Genomic DNA, 24,999 nt, shown 5'->3' with positions numbered 1-24,999 from the left:
CTGTTTTGGGGGAACAATACACAACAATCATCTAGCACAGTAACAGGCACATATTTGGCTTTTAAGCAACCCTTAATAAACATATGTAGAACATATTCTAGCTTTTGCTAGCAACGGTGGTACATTTCACCAATATTCTTAGCCAAGATCTGCCTACTTTCACAGGTAGAGGCCAAACATACATACGCACTACTAACTATTTCAAACAAAACTCTCAGAACAATTTAAAGATGAGGCAGTAGACATTTCTCATTCCAGACTATATCTTCATCTTCTTTTCTCGCAGTTGTTTATTTTGCCAGTTCCCACACACTAGACAGCTCTCTGGCAGGGTGAAGGCTAAGATATGCTTCCGAGAAGCATGAACCCAGCCACCACATCTTTTCAAACTGCTGCTCACAGCACTAACTGCACTTCTGCATTCATGAACTCATAGACTGCCATAACTGGCTAGTGTCTTCCTGATTTACAGGAGAGAGTAATGCTATCCCTCCCACACACAAAGCATAACCAATTCTCTCTTGGACTTCTGGCCATGGAGCCAAGGCTGTGGACTCAAACTCATGATCTCCTGATGATAGTGTGACCATTTTTCTGTTGTGCCACTCCAGAGTCACTATATCTTCTATATGAACACCTCATTCTGTCATAGCTTTCAAAGCTTGTTTTCCTGTGGAAACAAACATGCAGAAGTGTAGAGTGCCAGTCAGACTGCAACCTTCATGATCCTGAAGCCTGTGGCCAGAAAAGTGTACAAAATAGATCAAACACTCCATAGGCAGACCATGGCTGAGACTCTCAGCTTAAAACCACTTGTGTTAGTTAATTTGCTAACGTATTTTGATGTTTATCTCAAACCTCAGTCCAAAATGAGTGAGTTAATCAGAGCTCTGGACAAGCAGAGCTATGCAGCTCCTTTTGTGCTTGGCACTGATATGTAACTGATGCCCAAATCTCCTCCACTAAGTCACGGCTTAAGGCGGCGCTACAGATTCAGCCATTTTCAGCCTGTAGATGGAGCAAATGCATTTAAAATATGTTTATTCAGATAATATGTTTCCTTTTGATCTAATATACTTGTAATGAAACGAATACTTCTCCAGTCTTGTGTGTGAATGGGTTTTACAATTTACCAAATTGAATTTTGGGTTGATTTACCCATTGTTGTATGTGGTGGAACTGAGGAATCCGTGCCTCATGACAGTGTTTGTAAGAAGAGGACTTTTGGCTAATTAAATATGTGAATATTTATAAGGGAGAAGTCTCAGCACCAGCTGTGGATGCTGAAGCTCTCTCTCCCCTGGGAAAGAGTCAAGCTGTTCTGTCTCTCTCTCTCTCTCTCTCTCTCTCTCATTCAGACTCTCACTTTGTCTCTCTCTGTCTCACCATATTTTTCTTTTCCCCTTCATATTTGCTCTGATGCTCTTTCTTTCCATTCTCTCTGTTTCTCTCTTTTTTTCTTATTCTCATTCTTTCATTCCCATTCATTTCCTTCTGTGTCTTTTCCACTCTCCTTTTTTACTCACTCTCCTTTCTCTTTCTGTCTCTGGACTATGAGTGACATTCTCAAGGACCCTCCATTCAAGCAGACTTGATGTTATTTGACAAACACTCTGTAAAAAAAAAAGTGTGTGAACCCAGCCACCACATCTTTTCAAATTGCTGCTCATGCTACATCACCGCACTAAGTGCCCTTGTGCATTCATGAACTCATAAACTGCCATGACTGGCTAGTGTCTTCTTGATTGACAGGAGAGAGTAATGCCATCCCTCCCACACAGAAAGCATGACCAATTCTGCTCTCTTGTGTGTGTTATTCTACAATTGTGTGCGTTATTCTACAATTGTGTATTTCTTACTGTAAGTGTTATAATCAATTGCTTAGGGCCCCCAAACAGTTGGTGGCTACTGGCTGACCCACTATTCTCTAAGGCCTGCAGTGCCAGGTTAATTGCCATAAACGCTGGTTAGGAGTGTAATGGTTGGTTGTGTCCAGGAATAAATTACATGGGAGTGCGTGGGAATGGAACTCTGGCACCTTTGGTGAATGTGAATGGCAAATGGAGCCATGCATTTTACACATCTGCATGTCTTGGTGTGTCAGACTACACATCATTCTCATTGAACAGAAGAGTAGTGGTGCATTTTTTGACCAATACCCAAAAGTTCTTGTGAGTGGGGCTTTAAGCTGTGGTGGCACTACACGCAAACACAAACTGTGGGGAGGAAAAAAGAATGGAAATAAAAGCAGTATGCAAAAAAGGTATTCACTTCTGGTATGAGTTAATATTGCATCCGCCTCCTCTGATTTTGCTTCATGATGAAACCATCTCGGAAGCACGCGCCAATTGAAACCAAGAGCATGGTCTTGGGGTCACCTTTTCCTGGAAGACTCAAAATGGATGTATGTCACAAACTAGCTAAGTGAGTCTGCAAATAATATTCTACTTAATGAGATAACAAGCTATTGTTACTTAGCAATCTGCAAATATTTGTAAAGATAATATCATCACTTATGTGTATTAGATTTTAAAGCAGATCTTCAGAGAGAGGTTGAAATCGTAATCCAATGATTGGTCCATAACAAGCAAGGTCAAAAGATTAATACAAAATATACATGACAGTAGTCAAAAATATGGCAAGGCAGACAAAGAAAACAATGCCTCAGAACTTACACAAACTCAAGGGAAGGCAAGACTTCGCAAAGTGTTCATGATAACCATGTACTTATATAGTGGCCCCAAGAAGTGACCAGGAAGAGGTCATTCTAGTTGATTGCAACCTTCCCTGCTGAGGAGAGGAAGTGTCCTGAGCTCTTGTTGCACTATAATGAGATCATAATATGCAAATACTATTGCTGCCAGGTGCTCGCAGTAACCGATTATTACTCTTAATTGATTCCTACTATTAATTCAGTGAAATACACAGAAAGTATAATATGTAGGGTAATATGCAGAAGGCATACATTTATTAACATTTGTCTTTGGATCAAAATGAATGAAGTATTATGTTAACTAATTGCTATTTTTGCATACAAAATAGCATGTCTGGAATGAGTTGGAGGTCAAAGAACAATGTGGCTTAGGACCCCTCTCATTGTTTTATGCACAGCCAACACCTGCTGATTCTCACCCGACTCTCTCAAGCATGACCTGTTTGACAGCACGCTGTTTTTTTTTTTATGAAACGAGAGCACAGCAGCATTTACACCCGTGCCCCAGCCTCCTGAACCAGGTGTGTGTGTGAGTGTGCGTGTGCGTGTGTGTGTGTTTATTCATGTTTGAGCACAATTTGCATTCTCGCTCGTGTTTCCCCGCTGTGTATTTTCAGGTCGCTCAATGCTCACCTTCCTGTCTCTTCTCATTACAGGCAGATGTGGAGGAAAGACTTCCCTCAAGGTTTTTTGTTGTTATTTCTACTAGAAAGAAAAAAACAGACATATGCCACTGACATCAGATTACTCAATCTAGAAAAAAGTACAGACATTAAAAAATAGAGACAGGAAGTGAGAGAGAGAGAGAGAGATAGAGATAGTGAGATATAAGGAGAGAAAGGGTGAGACAGAGTCCATCCCTGACAAAATATGGGCAAGTTACTACTTGAGAGACAGTCATGCCTCTAATCCCTCCCCCCACAACTCTGACACCTCCATACACACTCCAACACTACTATCCCACAAATAGTGTTATTATTGTCATTATATTTGCCAGACTTAAAAAGACATTTCCGCTCACTGCCTGTCACCTCATTGTTAAAATGCGCATATTCAGCAGGGGCTTGGAAAATCCGTACACTAGGTGTGGTATACACCTGCAATCTGGAGAAATTTGGAGAGAAAGAGTAACTAGGAATGTTGCCGACATACCCAAATATGAATACATTATTCAGATTGAACAGAATGTGTTCTAAACAGATATGAATACAGATACGAATAGAAGGCACACAATTGAGTTTATTTTTTATTTTTTCAAGCTTGGCAGAAAGTTTCACAGGGCAAAAAGTTGAGACTAGAGGTATGCATCAGGACTGGGATCCCGCAGGATGCAACAAAAAAGTTGCGTGAGTGGGAGGTTTTTATTTTCTTCTTGCGTCTTATGCTGCGTTTGACCAAAACTTGTAAAGAAATCACCCCCTCAACTTAGAATTCCGCATTGTTCAGTTCAGCATGTGACATCAATTCAACATGGCTGCTCACAGCAAGAACAGTAAACAAAGTAGCACTTCTTTACTTTTAAATGACTTATGCTGTATATACACCATATGTCCAAAAGTATGTGGACACCTAACCATCACACCCATATGTGGTTCTTTGACAAAAATGCTGCCACAAAGCTGGAAGCACACAATTGTACAGAATGTCTTTGTATGCTGTGGAATTACAATTTCCCTTCACTGGAACTAAGGGGCACAAACATGTTCCAGCATGACAATGCACCTGTGCACAAAGAGAGGGCCATAAAGACCCTTTTGGAGAGGAAAAACTGGAGTGGCCTGCACAGAGCCCTGACCTCACTAAATCTCTTGTGGCTGAATGAGCACAAATCCCCACAGCCACGTTCCAGAATCTAGTGGAAAGCCTTCCCAGAAGAGTGGAGGTTATTTTAACAGCAAAGGAGGACTAAATCTGGAATGGGATGTTCAACGAGCACTATGTGTGATAATCAAGTGTCCACGTACTTTTGACCATGTAGTGTACAAGTATTTCAATCAACATACAGAAATATTAGCTTGTTAAATGTATTTTGACTACACTGAATGTACAGTTAGCTATTTTAAGGAGGTAAATCTACATCAATCATTACATTTAGCTAGCTAGCTTGTTGTTAACAAAAGACAAACATGGAGGTGTCCATGTTTTTTTACCACTTTGTAGCTTGAAAAGCCAAAGGTCGAAAATTACATAAATCCGAGCTCGAACTTCCCATTTCCGAGGTAAGTTGAACCCGGCATTACATCAAGCTGCCTTATTTTATTCAACCTTACAGAAAAAAAATTGAATGATACACTACTACGCAGTATTTTCACACTGGAAGAGTACGACCTGTAAATCACACATTCAATCTGTTTGTGCCAACTTTGCAACTTAAGCCAGTATTAGACCGTGCGATTACAATAGTCTGTTAGGATTATTACTTGTCATACTGTATGCATAAACTCTTGCCCAAATTCTGTAAGAGATTGAGTGATAATGTGTTCTCCATGTCAGATTATATGATGAAGATCCTCTAAGGATATGCCTATGATTAAAAAAATGTTGTGCTTGCTGCCAGAACTTTGTCGTCGGTTGTAACAGCACTAAACTGGCCACTGGTGAACATGTGTTCTAAGACCGCTAGTCATAACTCATGACCATTACTTTAAGAATTCTTTTCCTTTTGACAGCAAAATTGGGCTAAAAATCATACAGTGTAAACCTGGCATTAATTATTCTAAACATAACTAATACCCAAGTGTACAACAGCGTCTGGGAAACATGACAGATGGGGAGAGTCAATATGTCAATTAAAACAAGACATAATACAGTGGGACAGTGAATAAACCGCATGTTTGTGTTGTACTGATTACCCATATGTCAAATTATCATACACTCTGCAGCTACGGGATGCACGGTCAAGGCAGCATTATATTATTTTATCTTCTATATTTCGTTTTGTTCTGGATCACTGGAAGGCGAGTTTTGTCCCCCTTTTCTTTTTTCCTTACTGAGTACCAATAACAAAGTCGTGACCCTGTGACCAAGACCTCATGTGTCAAAGCCTGAATGTGTGACAGATATCAAATAGAAAACCAGTTTCACCACAGTATTAGTAATAAATCAAGATTTCATCATTTCAAGTTTCAAGTTTAAATTTGTCTGTAGCAATTTGCTCTTATTTTTGTATCCTGCAAACTATATATTATATAATAATAATAATAATAATAATAATAATAATAATAATAATAATCTTCTTCTTCTTATTATTATTATTACTAGTTTGTTTTTCATATTACTGTTATTATTCATATTGTATTCTTTTTCTTTATATAATTTTTATACTGGTATGCAAGTTATGCTAATAAAGCTGTATTGAAGTGAATTTAAAGAAGAGGAACAAAGCAGAAAGGTCATGCTAGTGGTGTCGAATTACCCGCATCTTTTATTTCTACTTCCACCTGTAAACACACACACACACACACACACACCTGCCATCAGTAATACTAAAGGTCATGACAGAGATTCAAAAATTCATCAGTGAAATAAATAAAGCTGTATTACTATAAAATCTAGAGTAAGTAATTGATGGCACTGATATTCCTTTGATTACATTTCTTAGTTTGGGATTAGCATATTCTATTGACACTGAGCTGCTCTTCAGTTTGAGGAGTGTTCTCTCTGCAAGCTGAGCCTCATCCAATTCTCCGCTCTCCAGCCATGCTCCTCTCTTTCTTCCGTTCTCTCTCCCTCTCTCCCTTGCCTCTCCATTTCCATAAGAACCCACACACACACATACCCACACACATACACATACACACACACACAAACACAAACCACGGCTTAACATGTGCTGTGGCCAATTATCTCCGTCCAATCATCAGCTCCCCTAATCATTGATTGATTCCGTGCTGGCGATGGCAGGAGTCGCATGTCAAGGGCTTATTTTTTTTCTCACTTCTTCTTGATAAGCTTTTTGGTTCATTCATTTTGGTTTCTTCATTTTATTGTGTCATCAGGGGAGTAATCGTAATCGGAGTCAAAATCACTGAAGTGAGCTGAAGGAGCCTTCATTTCTTTTTTTATTAGGGCTGGTCTGAATAATTTGAATACTCGAGTATTTGTTGGTTATTTGGTTGTTTTTTTTTTTTATTATTTCAATATTCAAAAGCTTTGTCTTTACCTTCCTCTCCTTATACGGCATCCTTATATGGCAACATATGGAATTTACTTTGTGTCATGTGACCTAAATTCTATGCTACAGTATAATATCTCTCTCTCTCTCTCTCTCTCTCTCTCTCTATATATATATATATATATATATATATATATATATATATATATATATATAGAGAGAGAGAGACATAACATATAAACTCTTATTTAAATTTTTTTTATTTAATTTTTATTGTGTTATACCTTCCTCTCCTTATACGGCATCCTTATACAGCAACATATGGAATTTACTTTGTGTCATGTGACCTAAATTCTATGCTACAGTATAATATCTCTCTCTCTCTCTCTCTCTCTCTATATATATATATATATATATATATATATATATATATATATATATAGAGAGAGAGAGAGAGAGAGACATAACATATAAACTCTTATTTAAATTTTTTTTATTTAATTTTTATTGTGTTATACCTTCCTCTCCTTATACGGCATCCTTATACAGCAACATATGGAATTTACTTTGTGTCATGTGACCTAAATTCTATGCTACTGTATAATATCTATCTATCTATCTATCTATCTATCTATCTATCTATCTATCTATCTCTCTCTCTCTCTCTCTCTCTCTCTCTCTCTATATATATATATATATATATATATATATATATATATATATATATAGACATAACATATAAACCCTTATTTTAATTTTTTTTATTTCATTTTTATTGTGTTATGCTGCCCTGTGGCATAGCATGAGCAGCAGCTATGAAAGATACAGTGCCTGGCTTCTTCACATGTCACACATGTTTATGTAGGTTTCCTTTGGGTTCTCCTGTTTCTTCCCAACTCCCCAAAAAAGTGCCAGTAGGTGGATTGGTTACACTAAATTGCCCCTAAGTGTAAATGAGCATGTGAATGTGGCATTGGGATAGACTCCAGATCCATAACGACCCTGATCATGATATAGCAATTATAGAAATAGTTTCATAAGGACAGTGAAAAAGCAGTGGGAATGAAAGAAGTGTCAGAAATCTAAACATTTTCCTCAAACGTGTTGGTAAATTATACTACACTGCTAAATTTACAGTTTAATTACACTGTGATCACTGTAATTATGGGCTCTTCATCATTTTGTCTCAGAGCTGCCCAAATATTTTGACTTTCGAAAATTAACACAAAAGTACACCGATTAACTTTTGCTCAATCTATATGCAAAATTTTACACCAAGCTTTTTTGTGATTGTTTAAAAAAATCTTTTTAATCCTATGCAAAATTTAAAATAATCACAAAACCAGGCTTTCCAAAAACCACTGTTGACTTATATTCCCTTTCATAGGTGTTAATACTGTTTATACGAAGTAAAGCTAATGTAAAAAAAAGAGAAAACATAGTGTTGATTTTACAGGATGCTGAGCTTCAGAGTCAGAATAAATACATGAAAGAAATCGATTGATTTAATGTATTCGTGCTCAGGCACCTCTTGATCCTGCAGTGGCCGCTGGGAAATCTGCAGGAGAGACTTTTCAAGGAGAACTATTATAAATATGGCATTTGATAATCACACTTTTCAATACCCATATTGAAATGTCTCTTGATATTAAAGTAATCCGGTGTATTATTATGAACATAATAATGTCTCTTCTGGCCAGGGCACACTCGTGTCTCTGTCACATTCAATCAAAATGCAAATGTTTTAGTTCAAAGCCACTTGGTCACTCACACAGTAACCTTTTAGTCAGATATGGGAAAAATATTTGCTCATATTCATAACTGCTAGTATTTTATGAAGATTATTGAATATTTATATTCAGGGGAATACCCATACGTTTCTCTTTATCTAAATATCTATATATTTTTGATTTGTATAACACTAACTGTGACCAGTATAGACCCTAAGCTATTTGGTGCCCCAGGTGAAATATTACTGGATAATGATAATGTACTTGCTTTTGGATTTCGAGTGCTTCTGCTCATTCTCTGAACTCAGCGTCTGCTCCTCTTCTGAACTCAGCTCCACGGGGTTTGGTTTTCATCTTGCAGCTCAGCTGGTTTTCAGTTTGTTCTGCTTTCCTCACACATGCCTCGCTTGTTATATCACATAGTTACATTGTGCACAGTGGTGAGCTCAGTGTTGCCAAATCTGTTCAGGGGAAAGTAGCTACTGCATGCTCAAAAAGTGGCTAGAGGCTACCAGATGACATCATAGACTTATTTGCATATTCATTGAATCATGATCATTTGCATATCAAGATTTGTTACATGAAGGAGGAAGATTTTCTGGAGACAGTTATTTACAATAGAATAGATTAAAATATAACTTTATAACAATAAAAGGTAATAGTTTCTTATAGATAGTAGTAATAACATTTCTTATAGATAGTTAAGGCTCTTGGTCATGGCACTACAAATAATCTATTTACATATTAAGGGCTGGATTCAGAGTTAAGTGTGTGCAGTGAGGATATAATGCTGAAACTCTGCACATCTGTATTCAGTTATGCATGATTCTGTTTTGATCAGTGATTGGATGTTGGGAGCAATGGTGATCAGTTGGTTATTGGGAACAATGGTGCTCAGTGATTGGTCATTGGGAAACAATAGTGATCAGTGGTTGGTCACTGGGGACAATGGTGATCAGTGATTGGTCATTGGGAACAATTGGTGATCAGTGATTGGTCATTGTCAGTGATTGGTTGTTGGGAAACAATGCTGTCAGTGATTGGTCATTGGGAACAATAGTGTTAGTGATTGGTCATTGGGGACAATGATGTCAGTGATTGGTTGTTGGGAAATAATCATGATCAGTGATTGGTCACTGGGAACAGTAGTGTCAGTGATTAGTTGGTGGGAAACAATGATGATCAGTGATTGGTCATTGGGAACAATGGTGTCAGTGATTAGTTTTTGGGAAACAATGTTGATCAGTGATTGGTCATTGGGAACAATGGTGTCAGTGATTAGTTGTTGGGAAACAATGATGATCAGTGATTGGTTGTTGGAAAACAACCATGATCAGTGATTAGTCCTTAGAAAACAATGGTGATTATTGAGAAACAATGACTGATTTTGAAATACAGTCTCTAACAGGGTATTAAATATCAACAAATTGAGTGACACAGTCACCAAGGTTACAACACTAGGTGGCCCAGCATGTAATTGCACATAGCCTACTTGCTTATCTTTATATGGTCCTATAACATGCTATTTTAAAATGGTTGTGATACATTCACTGGCAGTTTAAAATTAGGTGTCATAACAGGAACTAAATAAACACAGCACAAATACAGAACACAATGTGCCACAGCCAGCACTGGCAAATTTTCACACCTATGCTCTTTATGTCAAGGACAGTAACATTTGACATCCAGAGGCGAGTGGACATAAATGTCTCTTTATTAGAACTATTCCCAGTACTGCAGTCATATCCATGAGCAGTGGCCAGACCTCAAGCCAACAAGGTTCTGCACAGTGGTGACCTTGGGTCAATCCATACTGATAAATCCAAGAGGCAGGCAGAGGTCAAAACCAGAAGAAAGCAGAATTGAAGAAACACAAGGGAGTGGGAAATAGGGAACTATATATAGGAAAAAAAAAAAAACTCAGAATGTATCCTGAAAATTCTCCACAAACAATCAAGAAATGTAGAAAAGCAGAAAGAAATGTGGTTTTGGCATAGTATATGTAAATCCTCCATGACAAAAAATAATAGGTTGAAAAGAGAACATTTGGATGTGTGGCCTATTTAGTAACTAATTAATAACCCCCTTGCTTGTGTGATATGGCCCAACACCATCTGCAAGACCCAAGACTTTAAAGTTTCTTATTTAACCAGATAAGAAGTATTAGTTTGGGTAGGTCCTACTCTAAGAGTTTTGCATAGAAATAATATCTGAATGTTTATTAGACAGTGTGGTGTTTGCTCCATGCCCACATGCACAGCTTCTCCATATGATAACCGACTGCCAATCACTGAAACAGCAATGAACACGACTAACATCTCAAATGTAGTCATTCAGTAACTTCACCATCATGAAACCATACCTTTTTGTTAAGTAATTTTTTTTAATAGCTAGTATAGCTTGTTATTTTATCATTGTAATTGGTAAATATTGTAAATAACAATAACAGACACATTACAGACAGCTGTGTCTCCCCTATATCAAAAAGCACCAGCCACCACTGACTCAGACAGTAACCTGCAGTAACAGTAGCCTGATGTCACACATGTGAGTACAGTTAAACTTTATATAATTATGGTATGTGTGAATTTGATTCAGGAATTTTTAGTCAGACCTACATCTAAAAATGTACTATACAGTGCAGTAACCAGGAAAACTAAACCAAGTCCATCTTTGGTGTGAACGCAGTTTGTCTTTAAGGTGAGATAAGAAAAGATAAGATAAGATAAGAATTTATTAATCCCAAGGGGGAAATCAGAGTGTTCCAGCAGCAATAAATAAAATATGATAAAGTAAAAATAAATATTGAAAATATTGAAAAACCAAAAATAAAATTTAAAAGTAAAAATATTAAAATGTATGCATAGCATAGATATAATGTAAATAGTAAACCTATATAGCATGTATCATATACATCTACAGCTATACTATGGTGCAGGAAGTACAGTATATTGTATTGCAGTTCTATACAGTGTAATAGTTATGTAATAGGGCTGCAAAATATATCGAAATTATCGAAATATCGCAAACAGAAAATCGAATTTATCGCATATTACAAGGTTTTGCGATAACTGAATGATTTTACTATATATAAATATAAATAAATTTTAAATTGATTTTACACACTGTATCATACCGCATATCACATATTGCATTATTTAACAAGTTATCATATCGCATTTTTCTTCAATATCATGTAGCCCTATTTTATATACAGTATTATCCACAGATGAGGTAGCTACAGTTGCCGTATTGTGTCCAGTGCAGATAATGCAAAGATGTAAAAGTGAATGAGTTATCTAAGAAACACTGGAATGCAGTTTTTTGAGAAAATTGGCTAGTATGTTTTTGTAAACATCTTGCTATTGCACTCATGTCAATTTCTGTAGGTAAAACCAGGTAACATCCATCAGGTGTTTATCTAAAATGTTATGAAAGGTTACTTAATACTTAAGTACATAATACATAGATAAAACATTTCTGTAACAAACTAAAACCCACAATGCCACTGGTTGGAAGGAATATTTGTCATTATACAAGTGTGTGTTCAGTGTTTGTATTAGATTCCCAGCCTGAATGATTGTCCTACTTCATCCCTGGTGTGAAGCCATATGCTTCTTTCACATGGTAACGCCCATACACTCCTCACACCTACATGTAGAAAAAAATGAAAACATTAAATAAAAAAAAATAAATAAATAAATAATAATAATAAAAAATGTGATTTTGGCAAAAATGAAAAAACTCAAATTTCAAAATCATGTAAACTCTCAGAAAGAAAGTCCTAAACTGTATCTTTCAGAAGCCACTACTTTAGATATGGTGATGTGGTCACTGTGATGGCTTCTTTGTATTTTCTAACTTTATTATTTTATCTTTCATCTGAAAAAATGGAATATAGTATGTCTTTAAAACTCATTAAAGGTGCATAATTAGACCTGACAGACAGTTGCTGTACCCCTGAGGACATTTTACGTTGTATGAGAAAAAATGTATGGTCTTTCTTTTTCCTGACAGTACACACTGACACCAAGGAAAAGGGGTGTGATGTAAATGTAAAAATTCCTGCCATTTTTTGACTTTTCACTGTAATGCTGAATATGTGCTTGTTTTGATAATAAAAAAAACAAAAAAAAAACAAAACAAAAGAATATATATATATATATATATATATATATATATATATATATATATATATATATACATACACACACACACACACACACATATAAATATAAATATATATATATATATATGTGTGTTTGTGTGTGTGTGTGTGTGTGTGTATATGTGAACTTTGATTATACAGTAACACTTTATTAGGCACACCTGTACACCTGCTCATTCTTGCAATTATCCAATCAACCAATCATGTGGCAGCAGCATAAAAAAGCAGCATAAAGTCATGCAGATGTTCGAACATCAGAATGGGGGTATTGTGATCTCAGTGACTTTGACTGTGGCATGGTGGTTTCTGCCAGATAGGCTGATATGAGTATTTCAGAACGTTCTGATTTCTTTTTTTTTTTTAACACACAACAGTCTCCAGAGTTTACAGAGAATGGTGTGAAAAACAAAAAACATCCAGTCAATGATAGTCATTGATAGACAGGTGGAAACTCCTTTTTGATGAGAGAGAGAGAGAGATAAGAGAAGGGTCAGGTTCTAGTAGACAAGAAGGCTGTGGTAACTCAAATAACCACTCTTTACAATCGTGGTGAGCAGAACAACATGTCAGAATGCACAACACATTGAATATATATTAGAACTGACAGATTGCATTTTACCCATATCATTGTGTTGTTCTTAGAGCAGAGTCTGTTGTGTTTGGTGTGTGTTTAAACTGTGTAGGGCAACTTGGATGGACAATAGTGTAAATCTTTAATCTTCAAATATCGTCATATTATGCTGTTTACATGGCTAATTGAACTGACAAAAATCAGATATTAATAATATTATTAAAATTATTAAAAGCAATTAGTGTTCTTTGCTGTGAGGTCCTCTTTTATACTAACTCAGTCTGTACTTTACTCTGTTGTCCCTACTGCTTTCAGGCAATAAGAACAGAATGATGACAAGTTGTTTGAGAAATGTAATTTCTTATATTGCTCCTAGTTCTGAGATTTTTGGATTTTACTGCAGATGTGAGTAGCCCACTCCAGTGATCATCGTTATCCCAATCTCAAAAGACCCAGTTTTGGTCCTTTTTTTTTTTTTTTTTTTTTTTTTTTAGACCTAAACAAAGTCAGCTGCGAATTTCTCTCCAGCAAGATCAAAATATCAAAAAGAAAAAAAAACAAAAACTGAAATCTCAAAGCGTTGAGATGCTCGTCCATCACAACTTTTTGTGGCTTTTGGGCCGCCCGGGTTCAATCAATCCTACTTAGTGCTTTATATCACAATCTTTCCTAGCATGCTGACAGATAATTCCTCTGCTTGAGCAATTTAGTGGTAATACTATAAAATCTCTTCTTCTAGTGTGATAGAGAGAGATTACTCCCCTTAAAATGCACTTACAATGGAGGAAGAGTTGGTCGTTACCATATGTAGAAGTGCACTGTATGTCATACAGCTGGTAAATGTTTTAGTGCTTTTCTGTCATCACAAAGTCTTTGTTTTCTTTAAATGATGATCGCACTCTTGCAATAATGCTGAACAACAGAGAATAATGCAGAACATAACGGAGGGCACTATAACTGCTCTGGAGTGTTTAGAAAGTTGTGTCCTAGTGCCCCAGGGTGTTGATTTTAAATTTTATTTTAAAATCCCCAGTCCATCTTATCTTCAACTTACAGTATAATACATCATATAGTATAGTACATCATCTTGACCCAGACATTAAAGTAACAGTTTGGGGAAAAATCAATTGCTCACAATGTTTGCCATGACAAATATTATCGATATGCCAAGGCATGTTTGTTGTCCGACACTTGCTTTTTTAATTTCTCATTAAGAATAATGTAATGGATGTCTGTCTTAAACCACGTCCATGTCTTTAGGAATGCCACACAGATTTCAGATGTTGTTTAGAACGCAGTGTTGCTTCAATGACAAAATTTCATGGTATAGCTGAACACTGTAACATTTTGGGAAGTGCTCTGGTTGTCAAAGACTATGGACTCTTGAATAAGCACACCTATTTTTCCCCCCTCAGCTCACTGAAACATTTTTCTGCTCTATAGCTCTATCTCCTTGTTACTTTATACAGACCTTTAGGCTGATCTGGCTCATTTCTCTTGCCTAAGTAGTGGAAGGGAGTACTAATTTGTTACTTACAGTTTGCTCTGCACAGTTCATTATGGAAGAAGAAGAAGAAGAAGAAAATCTGAATGAAAAACAATAGTGCTTGGACCCCTCTAAGAGACAATTCTAGAATCCTTACTACTTTTTTGATAAATGAATGCATCTGTGTAATAATGAATAGTCAGTTTAATAGAAACCTGCATCTTTAAACAGGAGCACTGTTTGTCAGTAAGTGACCAAGGTTACCATGTTTATGTTTATCACCAGGCCAGCGAGTCCATTCAGTGAGTGAACAGTGTTACTTTAGAATTTGTTATGTACAATTGCTTTGTAGCCTCCATATTCTTGTTTTATAGGTCAATTATGCCATCTCAAGATGCTGGGCTCCTCTGTGGGGATCTACAAACCACTGAGAGTGATTAATAATCACCTCTGTAAGCTCTCCAATCGCCATTGATTATTGTAGTACCTAGGTGCCCATGTAGATGATTCCATGACCTTCTATTCACAAGCTGAAAAACTAGATGTCATTGCTGTTGCTGTTTATACATACTTGAACAAACTGCTGAAATTAGATTTCTGTGGGATTTAAGATAATTTATTCCCATAAAGACAGAGCTCCAGTGTAATTGCCATTCATTGTGTGTTACTCAAAGAGCAGCCTGAAACTCCAGGGGAAACATCTTTTTTTCTAGCAAATCAGGCAGCATTTACTGCATAGTTGGCTGCAACACAAACTCTCGCATATGTCAGGCTTGACAGATCAAGCTTTTATCATAATCTACATAATCTTGAAGAAGGTGCAGTAGTGGCTCAATGGTTAGGATTCAAGCTCCAACACCTCAAAGCCACCAATGTTGGCCCTTTGAGCAAGGCCCTTAACCCTATCTACTCCAGGGGCACTGTATTATGGCTGAACCTGTGCTCTGACTCCAACTTCCTCACAAGCTGGAATATGTGAAAAAAAGAATTTCAATGTGCTGTAATGTATTATGTGGCAAATAAAAGCTTCTTCTTGTTATTGTGTGCATAAACAGTTGCTGTGGTAGGTACGGAGTACGGGGTATCTGGGTTGCTACTTGATGCAATCTGGTCTCTGTATGAGCGCAGTGAGAGTTTTGTCTGCATTCTTGGTGTTAACTCAAAACTGTTTAAGAAGGGTACTGGACTCCGTCAAAGGTGTGTCTTAATTCCACCCCTGTTTGTGGTTTTCATGGACAGGATATCAAGATGTAACCAAGGTTGTAGAGGTGTCCAGTGTGGAGGGGCCGGAGGTAACATACCTGTTATTTGCAGATGATGTTCTTTTGGCATTATCGGAAGTAGTAGCCCTATGATACACTGTGGCTGGGATAAAAATCAGTACCTCCAAGTCTGAGGCCATGGTTCTCCCAGGGTTTCAGTATCTTGGGATCTTCATTAGTGATGGTGAAAGACAGTGTGAAATTGAAAAACTGATCAGTTCAGCTTGCAGTCAGTATACCAGCATGTAAAACAGAAGCTCTGTTTGTGGATAAGTGTTGCTAGGCTTACTCTTCATGACAGGATAAGGAGCACGACAATCTGGGTCTCCCTTGGAGTAGATCTGTTGATGGTGGAGTGGCTGGCTGCTTTATGTCCCAGGGCACCTTCATGCTTGTGTCACCTTCTGGCTCTGCCTTTTGGTTATGCTGTCATAGCTAGTCTTGCTGGAGTCCCTGCTTGCACTCTGCTCGCTAAGTACATTAACCATTACAGGACAAAAAGCCTACCTAACAATCTCTCCCCCTCTCTCTCTGTCTCTCTCTGTTTCTCTCTCTGTCGAGCGACACATGCTACTCCTGAGATACCACTGATCTTGACCCCTTCTGTTCTCCAGACCTGCCTGATCCATCCTGATGCCCTACTTCTGGTTGGAGTTCTCATAGGTTGGAGATCGATCACTGCTGCTGGACGGCCTGAAGATCATTGGGATTGCTGGGGATGGTGCTGTTTGGGCACAGGATGGCTTTGTACAGCGTTTCATATGGGCAGTTGTGCTGTCATGGCTTGGGAATGCGATTGCTGTGGTGGCTTTGGGACTGCGGTTGCCACAAGCAGGTTTGCACTCAGGTCCCCCTCAGTGGACAGTGGATAGGTTCAACAAAACAGACTTCATGTGAAAACTGTAATGAATTTCCTGGTTACACAATTACACCATTTGTCCATGTAGTACACAGTTATAGAAAGGATTTATTTGTAATTGCACTGACGACCAATCTGTTGTCACCCAGATGGGGATGGGTTCCCTTTTGAGTCTGGTTCCTCTCAAAGTTTCTTCCTCATATCGTCTCAGGGAGTTTTTCTTTGCCACTGTCACCTCATTAGGGATAAATTCATACATTTACAATTTATATCCTGAATATATTTATTTCTGTAAAGCTGCTTTGTGACAACGTTCATTGTCATTGAATTGTTCTGTTTTTTTTTTTTTTTTTGTTTGTTTTTTTAGCTTGTTGCCACCGTGAGCCCCCCAGGATGTGGGGAAGGAAAATGAATGAATGAATGAATGAATAAGTAAATACAGTATATTAAGCAATAATTTTCTAAAGTCAGTTACAATTATCATTACATAGCATTATTTGAGACAATATAATGGTGGTAAAATGGATTAAATACGTGTGTAATTAACATAACCATTCATAGCACTTTGTGATCTTTTGAAAAGAGATTGAACTCTGTCTTCATTATTCAACATTAATTTTATTAACGTGATTATATTATATAATGTTTCCAGGCATGTATTTAACCACAACTACATAATTGTGAGTTCAGGTAATCTCAATCATGTGGAAAGTTGGCAGTTGGCATCTTTTGCAGTGGCAATAAAAATAGTAGTTGAGACCTAACTTATCTGATTAAACAAACACTTTATGTGCTTTTCCAAATTACCACATGAAAAAAATAAGAGATTTTAGAACACTGAAAATAGCAGTGTACTATAGTACATTGTAGTATAGTACATTTGCATTTAGGGTTTTTCTTTAGGTTCTAGGACATTGTGCACATGAAATTTTTCAGTAAATCTTGATTTTATTGGGTTAAAAGCTTGACACTCATGCTTTTGTCCCCTGTTTACAGTTCCCCCCTTCCTCCTTCTCTCTCTCTGTCTCCCCTTCTCAATCACACAGCGACACACAGCTCCTTTTTTCATGACCTAAATTTACCCACAACTCCTTTGTGTGCGAAAACAAGTGAACTTTCATTATTGCCGATCCCGGCTAACCCGCAAAACAACTTCATGGGCGAGACAGGATGATTGATACTCTTCATCACCCGGAGTCTCCCTCCCCTTGCCCGTAATATAATTCCAAACGAACTGCGGCACGCCGTCATCCATACGGAAGTGACTCACGGCCCCTATCGATTCACCGTAATAACACAAACTCTCCTGGTAGTATGGCGCACGACCACACATTTCAGCACCGATGGCAAACTGATCATTTGTGCAAAAAGGAGTCGTTTTTTTAACCCTGCAGTGTTGCACTGTTTACCAGGTCCTATCTGTTTATATTATTTAGCAATACAGTTGAAAATAACATTTGTTTTCAAATGCCCAGTGTATCTACTTTTCGTCTCAAGGACGACTAACACAAATGGACGTGATGATGTCATGGATGTCATGCTGTATATAAAACAGCTACTGTAGGTGGAAAATCCAATGCACAGCGTCTCCCTTACGCCAAATGTCGCTGATTAGGACACATTTGGTTTCTGACAGTTGTTTCTTTATTTAAAAGATTAATGTAGCTAAACAGTAACAGTCAGTCTCACCCAATGTATATATGTTGCGTAAACACACATCCAAACCATCATGTATTGAACTCAGATGGCATTGTTATGCCCCATAAATCAAATAGCAGCTCCTATTCCACAGTATAAAGCAATACAGAATTATGGTGATCTGTAAGTACAAAACACATTAACAAACCAAAATTTTAACAGCAAATGAGAAAACGCAATAACAAAACCAAACACAGAACAACAAACTCAGAAGCACAACAACAAAACCCAGAACACAACAACAAAACATAAGAACACAACAGAAAATCATTGACACTGAATAATAACAAAAAGGGAAGGTCCTTATTATTAAACAGCACATGCTCATTGCTGATTGGACAAGGCATATGACTATCACAAGGAAAAAGAAATACACTTTTTCTGCTTTCTAGTTAGCCTATTGAAAACGAATGCAAAGTTACCAATGTTACTATAGTGAGAAGTAATTCTTTCTTTGCCTTCCTTAACGCATCTCCACAGCAGGTCTTAGCAGACCCCTTTCTTGGGCCATTTAGTGACGGAAGGGTCCATGAAGACCTGCTGCATCACAGCGGGATTTCTGCATTGGCATACTCATATTAATGGCATGCAAAGTTAACAGTAATAACAGTTAATCAGCAATGAACATGTGATGTTTAATAAGGACCTACCCTTCCTGTTTTGAGTAAATGTTGATGTGTTTCTCATTTTGGTGCAGTGTTTTCATATTTGTGTTTTGCTGTTGTGTATTTAGTTTTGCTGTTGTATTTTTGGTTTATTAATCTGTCTTAAACCATGTCAGCAAGTCTGTGCGACTACTGAATAACGTGGTTTATAGCAGATTACCATTTCTTGTTAGCTACATTCACCTTTAGCTACAAAAGAAAACCAAACAAATTTCAGACACCAATCATGTCTTAGCTGATAAAGTATATTTGGTTGAGGGGAAGCTTGTGTAAATTAGATTTTTCACCAAACTGTTCTAGTTATTTATTCTATTTATGATCAGCATTTGGGTGTTGTCAGTTAACATCGAATCAGAATATATAGTGAAACTGAAGTGATAACAATGCTGTATTTTAGGCCAACATTCAAGTCAAGAAACATTCAAGAAGTAAAGTGGGTTTTTGTTGTCATTCCTCGATATAGCTTGTATACACTGGAACAAAGTGTTGTTTCTCCAGGACCGTTTTGCAACACACAACAGCACACAAGACTACAAGTAGTGCAATACACAACAGTGTGAGACGAGTACAGGACAATAAATACACACAATGGAACAATGAATACACAGGACAAAAAATACACAGGACAATAAATACACAGGACAATAAATAGTATTGGTCCGATATCAAATAAAAACACAAAACGGGGACATTCTCCCCTCAAATAGAACAGAAAGACTATTACAGCTCTAAACACTTTCCTGACTAACAAATTTCAATTGTGTATGGACAGATCTAAAATGACACATATTGACAAAGTTAATGGAATCAAGTGATTAGGGACTAATTGCACTTTCAAGAGCTGCGAGTGATGAATGAGCGCAATATTTGTGCTCATTATGAAGCTGATTTCGCCCACAATTTCCTCCCTTGACAATACTGTCCTTTTCCCCAGGTTACAAAGTCAGCATCCCAGATTTGCTCCTGAACAGTCATCATATTTTCGACCCACAGTGGGATAATCTGCGCCGACGGAGGTCTTTTTTGGACTAAGCAATTTTCATGGGAGAGGAAGCCCAACAGCAAAGTCTCATCTGGCTCTTCATATGTGAACCTTGATCACTTGTGCCCCTGCAGTCAGTATACGTTTACAGCAGAGATTCATATTTATTGGATGAAAAAAAAAAACAAGAAACAGCAAATTGCTTCATAATTCAGTTTAGAAGATTCTGCCAGGTTTGCAAGCTGAGTTTAATTTCCCAAGAAAGTGATGCGTTTATCTCAAAATATTATTAAAGGCGGAGGCTTCGTTTGTGTTCATGAAACAAAGTTTTTGCTGAGCGTGATAAAAAAAAAAAAAAAAAAAAAAAAAGGCAATTGCCCTCCCTTAGTGAGGAGCACAGGATTTCATCTTGGGCTCAGCGAGGTGTCAGCTCCCATGATGCTCTGCTCAGAACAGCTTAGCTCAGCACACAGGTCCCTGTAAAACAAAATTCACCACTTAGAGTCAGGCTGTTACTAAAAATGTTATCAGTCTCCTCGGTAAAGGTGCACATGTTTACAAGCCAAGTGCACTTAGTGGTTTCAGAAGTAATGACACAGGTGGAGAACTTTAACACAGGTGGAGAAGACCTACACGTTATGGGTGGACAGATTTGAGGAGGTGTATCTCCAGACTAGAAAATAGTATAGATATACCTCACAGCTTGCTAACATAAGTATTAAAAATTACAAACATTTATGGATATGACTGTCCTGTCAACTTAGCTACTGTTTGCCAGCTAGCTAACATTAGCAGTGAACATTGTTGGATATGACCCAAAAATCCTGTCAGAAGTCCTGTCAGGTTGGCCCATGCTAGCCAGCTAATCTTAACAGTGAAAATTATGAACATTTAAGGTGGTGACTAACAAATCCTGCCAGGATAGCTAATATTAGTCAGCTAGCCAAGATTAGCAGTGAGAATTATAAATGTTTATGCATGTAACTCATCAATCTTCTGTCAGATTAGCTCATGATAACTGGCTAATACTGTGAAAATTATGAACATTTATAAGTATGACTCACAAATCCTGTCGGGTTAGCTAAAGTTAGCTAACATTAGCAGTGAATAACTCACAAACTATGTGAAAACACAAGTGCATACTGTATATTAATGACATTGACCAAAGTACAATACAGTTATAACTATATGATATTAGAATAATTGCATTGATATGTAGACAGAGTTTTGTTGTAATATCCATTTTCTTTTTTTTTTTAATCATATTTGAACTTTGATCATATTGTGCTATACATACATTTGCTGTTTGTGTAAAGTTTGCAAGTTATGCATTCAGCCGAACATTGCACCTCCCTTGACACTCTTGAGTGCATGTTTTTAGCATGCAGATGTGGACAGATGTTTAGTGCAAATTAGGAACAACATGGCTTGCTTGTTTAATGATTTGCAGGTGCTAATAATATGGAAGTTCTGCACCAAAAAACGAACAGTACTAATGATTGTACTGCTCTATAAATGACATGATATGAAACTGTCTTGTCATGATGTTTAGATTGACATCCACAAGTTTTCTTAACAGCGTACAAACTTGTTGGTTGATGCTTCCACGTTTCTTCTAAGAATTTGATTCAATCTCTGGGTTAATGCCAAAGAAACAGCTAGAACAAGGCAAGAAGTTTCAGGTTTCAAAGCCATTTTCACATTAGGTTCTCCAAGACATAAAACTGATGCTCATATTAACACCAAATACCCCAAACAACATGGAAATGCACAAATGTACCATGCCATTTTTCTATGCTTCAGTAGGACACAGTTTTCTATGCTATTTACAATGTTAATGTTAGTGGGTTGCATCACCTTTGGAAAACTCCCAAGTGCAAGAGGCATCTTTAGGACATTTCAGAGTACCTGTCCTTCAATGGATAACATCCAGGCCCGTGGCTCCATTATGTCACCTAAAATAACCAGAGTTACCAGTTAGGCTTCGGGTGATGTTTCATGTTGTTTAGGATAATTGAACTCCAGATAGATGCAGTATTTTGCCCTTATCTGAATTATTGCTGACCAAGCTACATATGCGTATCAAGCAAAACCCACACAGAGACAGCTGCTGTATGGAAAATCCATTAATTTGAAATAAATGGGGGCAGAGTGGCTTAGTGGTTTGCACATTTGCCTCGCACCTCCAGGGTTGGGGGTTTGAATCCTGCCCTGCATGCGTCCTGTGTACGCAGAGTTTGCATTTTCTCCCTGTGCCTCGGGGGGGTTTCCTCTGGGTACTCCGGTTTCCTCCCCAATCCAAAGATATGCATTGTAGGCTGATTGGCATTTCCAAATTGTCCGTAGCGTGTGAATGTGCGTGCGACTGCACCCTGTCCAGGGTGTCCCCTGCCATATGCCTCGAGTTCCCTGGGATATGCTCCAGGCTACCCCATGACCGTGTGTAGGATAAGTAGTATGGAAAACATAGGCTAATCTAGGCTAAGTCCTCATTCACAACTCCATACATTATAAATTCCTTTGAAATATTTATTATCTCTTTTAAGTGACCAATGATTTAAAAAACTGACAGATATAAGCCAATAGTCCATTGATTTGCTTACCCTTCTAGATGTTGTACAATGATGTGGAAATGTGCTCAATGCATCATTTAGGTCCACAGAGTAATTATTGCAATAGTGGTCAAAAATGAGAACTGCAACAAGCAGTACTAAAAGCAGGAATCACACTGGCCCGGGAAAGGAAAGGAGTAGTGAAAAGGACAATTAATGACAAAGTTACAAGGTCATGGTTTTTGCACCAAACTGGGTCAGTTTTAAAATACTCCGCACCCACCAAGCTCTCGTTTTATAGCAAATAATCAGAATTAAATTGAATAACTTTCTGCAAACAAAGGCAAAGTGTAAGTGCAGACAGTGTGTCTATGATGTATATAACCATTTCTACTATAAAATGTAACTGTTTCACCATTGTCTGTTCAACCATGCGATTGTACAGTGACTATTTGGTGGTAGTGCTTGGTGTCAACCGCCTTGAGTTCTGCAAGGAAAGGGAAATTTGATTTTTGGAACTGAGTAATGTAGTATCTGACTGGGTGACAGGAATTTTTAATTCTGTAATTGAATAATGTATCTGGATTTTCTGTGCATGTCAGCAGAAAGACCAACCAGAGAGTCTGTCCCTCATACAACCCCCCCGTGACCAGTGGCATTAGCATTATTTAGCTAAGATATGTACTTTGCTAGCTGTGTAACGTTCTCAGATAAAAATTGATATTAAAGAGAACTGGGAAACATTTAGCAAACTACATGAATCCCATTTTAATTCCAGTCTCGTTTTTGAACATGACAGTAGCTGTGATTTGCTAGAAAACAGCGATTCCACAGCAGTGGCTATATGAATTAGAAGCTAACAGTAGGTGATGATAAACCTCCACTGGTAGTGCGCTTAAACAGCTACATTTAAATATCAACTTTTTTTTCCTTCAGCATATCATGTATATTCATTTAAAGAGACTTGTATCATCATGTATTACTGAATAAAAAGAAGCGTAGAAAAGAACTTTACTTTAAAAGTTATATGTACTTTATTTAATTTGAAATTTGTATGTTCGTTAAGTGAATATTTTTCCCAGGCACTGTGACCAGTAGGATCTGAATTTAGGTTAGGATTTGAGTTACTGACTAGATGATTGCAAGTTCAAATCTCAGAAGTGCCAGAGAGCCGCTGTTAGGACCCCCATAAAATACCCCTGAATGTGTTCATTTTAAACAATTAACCCAATAATGTCCCAGCTTATTATTCAATTATATCTTCTTCTGTATTATCCAGTAACTACAGTGATAACAATAGGAAAGGTACATAATTACTAGAGCTTTAAATGTAACAGTGTGTTCACTCTGCACCATTTTCATTTTCTCCTATTCTGTGCAGAGGATGGAGGGACCAATGGTGAAATAAGCAGAAAATAAGTCATGAACTTCTGAACTTTATGCAAATGAGAAGCAAATATCATTGCTCAGAGGCCAATCAGATTGTAGTGTTTGCCATGGCTCTTGTCACACCCACGGTCAGGATCAGAGCATATGCTGAAATTAATTTAAGATGGAAGAGACATGATGTCTTGTAACCAATCCATGATTACAGCAGCTCAATGAACAAGAGGAAAAAGTCCACACTGGTTTAAAATACACAAATGCACACTGAACAGAAGATAAATGCACTCTTTAACTGTTTAGTGTGACATAACTGTTTTGAGTTTAATAGAAGCACCTAAGCTATACCTTTTTTTTCTTTTAACCTGCGTAATGATAGAAATAATCTACAATTCTGCATGCAGTTTGATCCAGCAGTGGATCCTGGGAGTGTAAGGAAATAAACAATAATATGTAGGATGATGAATTATGTAGGATGATAAATTGTTTAATATTTTTTATCTTTTTAATGCCTGGTAAAAAAACTAAAAGTGGCCTATACCTTCGCCCTCATAAATGATGCTGGGGAATATGCTGTCATCTTAAATATCTAGCCAGCTAGTGAACAATTGTCACATTTAGACCAATTGGGATTTCAGTATCTGACTCTCAATTAGCATCATCATATTCTCAGCAAAGGCAAATTTGTTAGTTTATAAGGTAACAACTACGATTTAGTCATCAGTAGCATGAGATACATCAGATAAGTTAGCTTAGTCCAAGTGGTTCCAGTTACCACTAATGATTGGCATAGCACACTGTGATGTAACAACATCA

Source organism: Pangasianodon hypophthalmus, chromosome 22, assembly GCF_027358585.1.
Source record: "Pangasianodon hypophthalmus isolate fPanHyp1 chromosome 22, fPanHyp1.pri, whole genome shotgun sequence".
Classification (NCBI taxonomy): Eukaryota; Metazoa; Chordata; class Actinopteri; order Siluriformes; family Pangasiidae; genus Pangasianodon; species Pangasianodon hypophthalmus.
Note: the sequence above shows the minus strand (reverse complement) of the source record.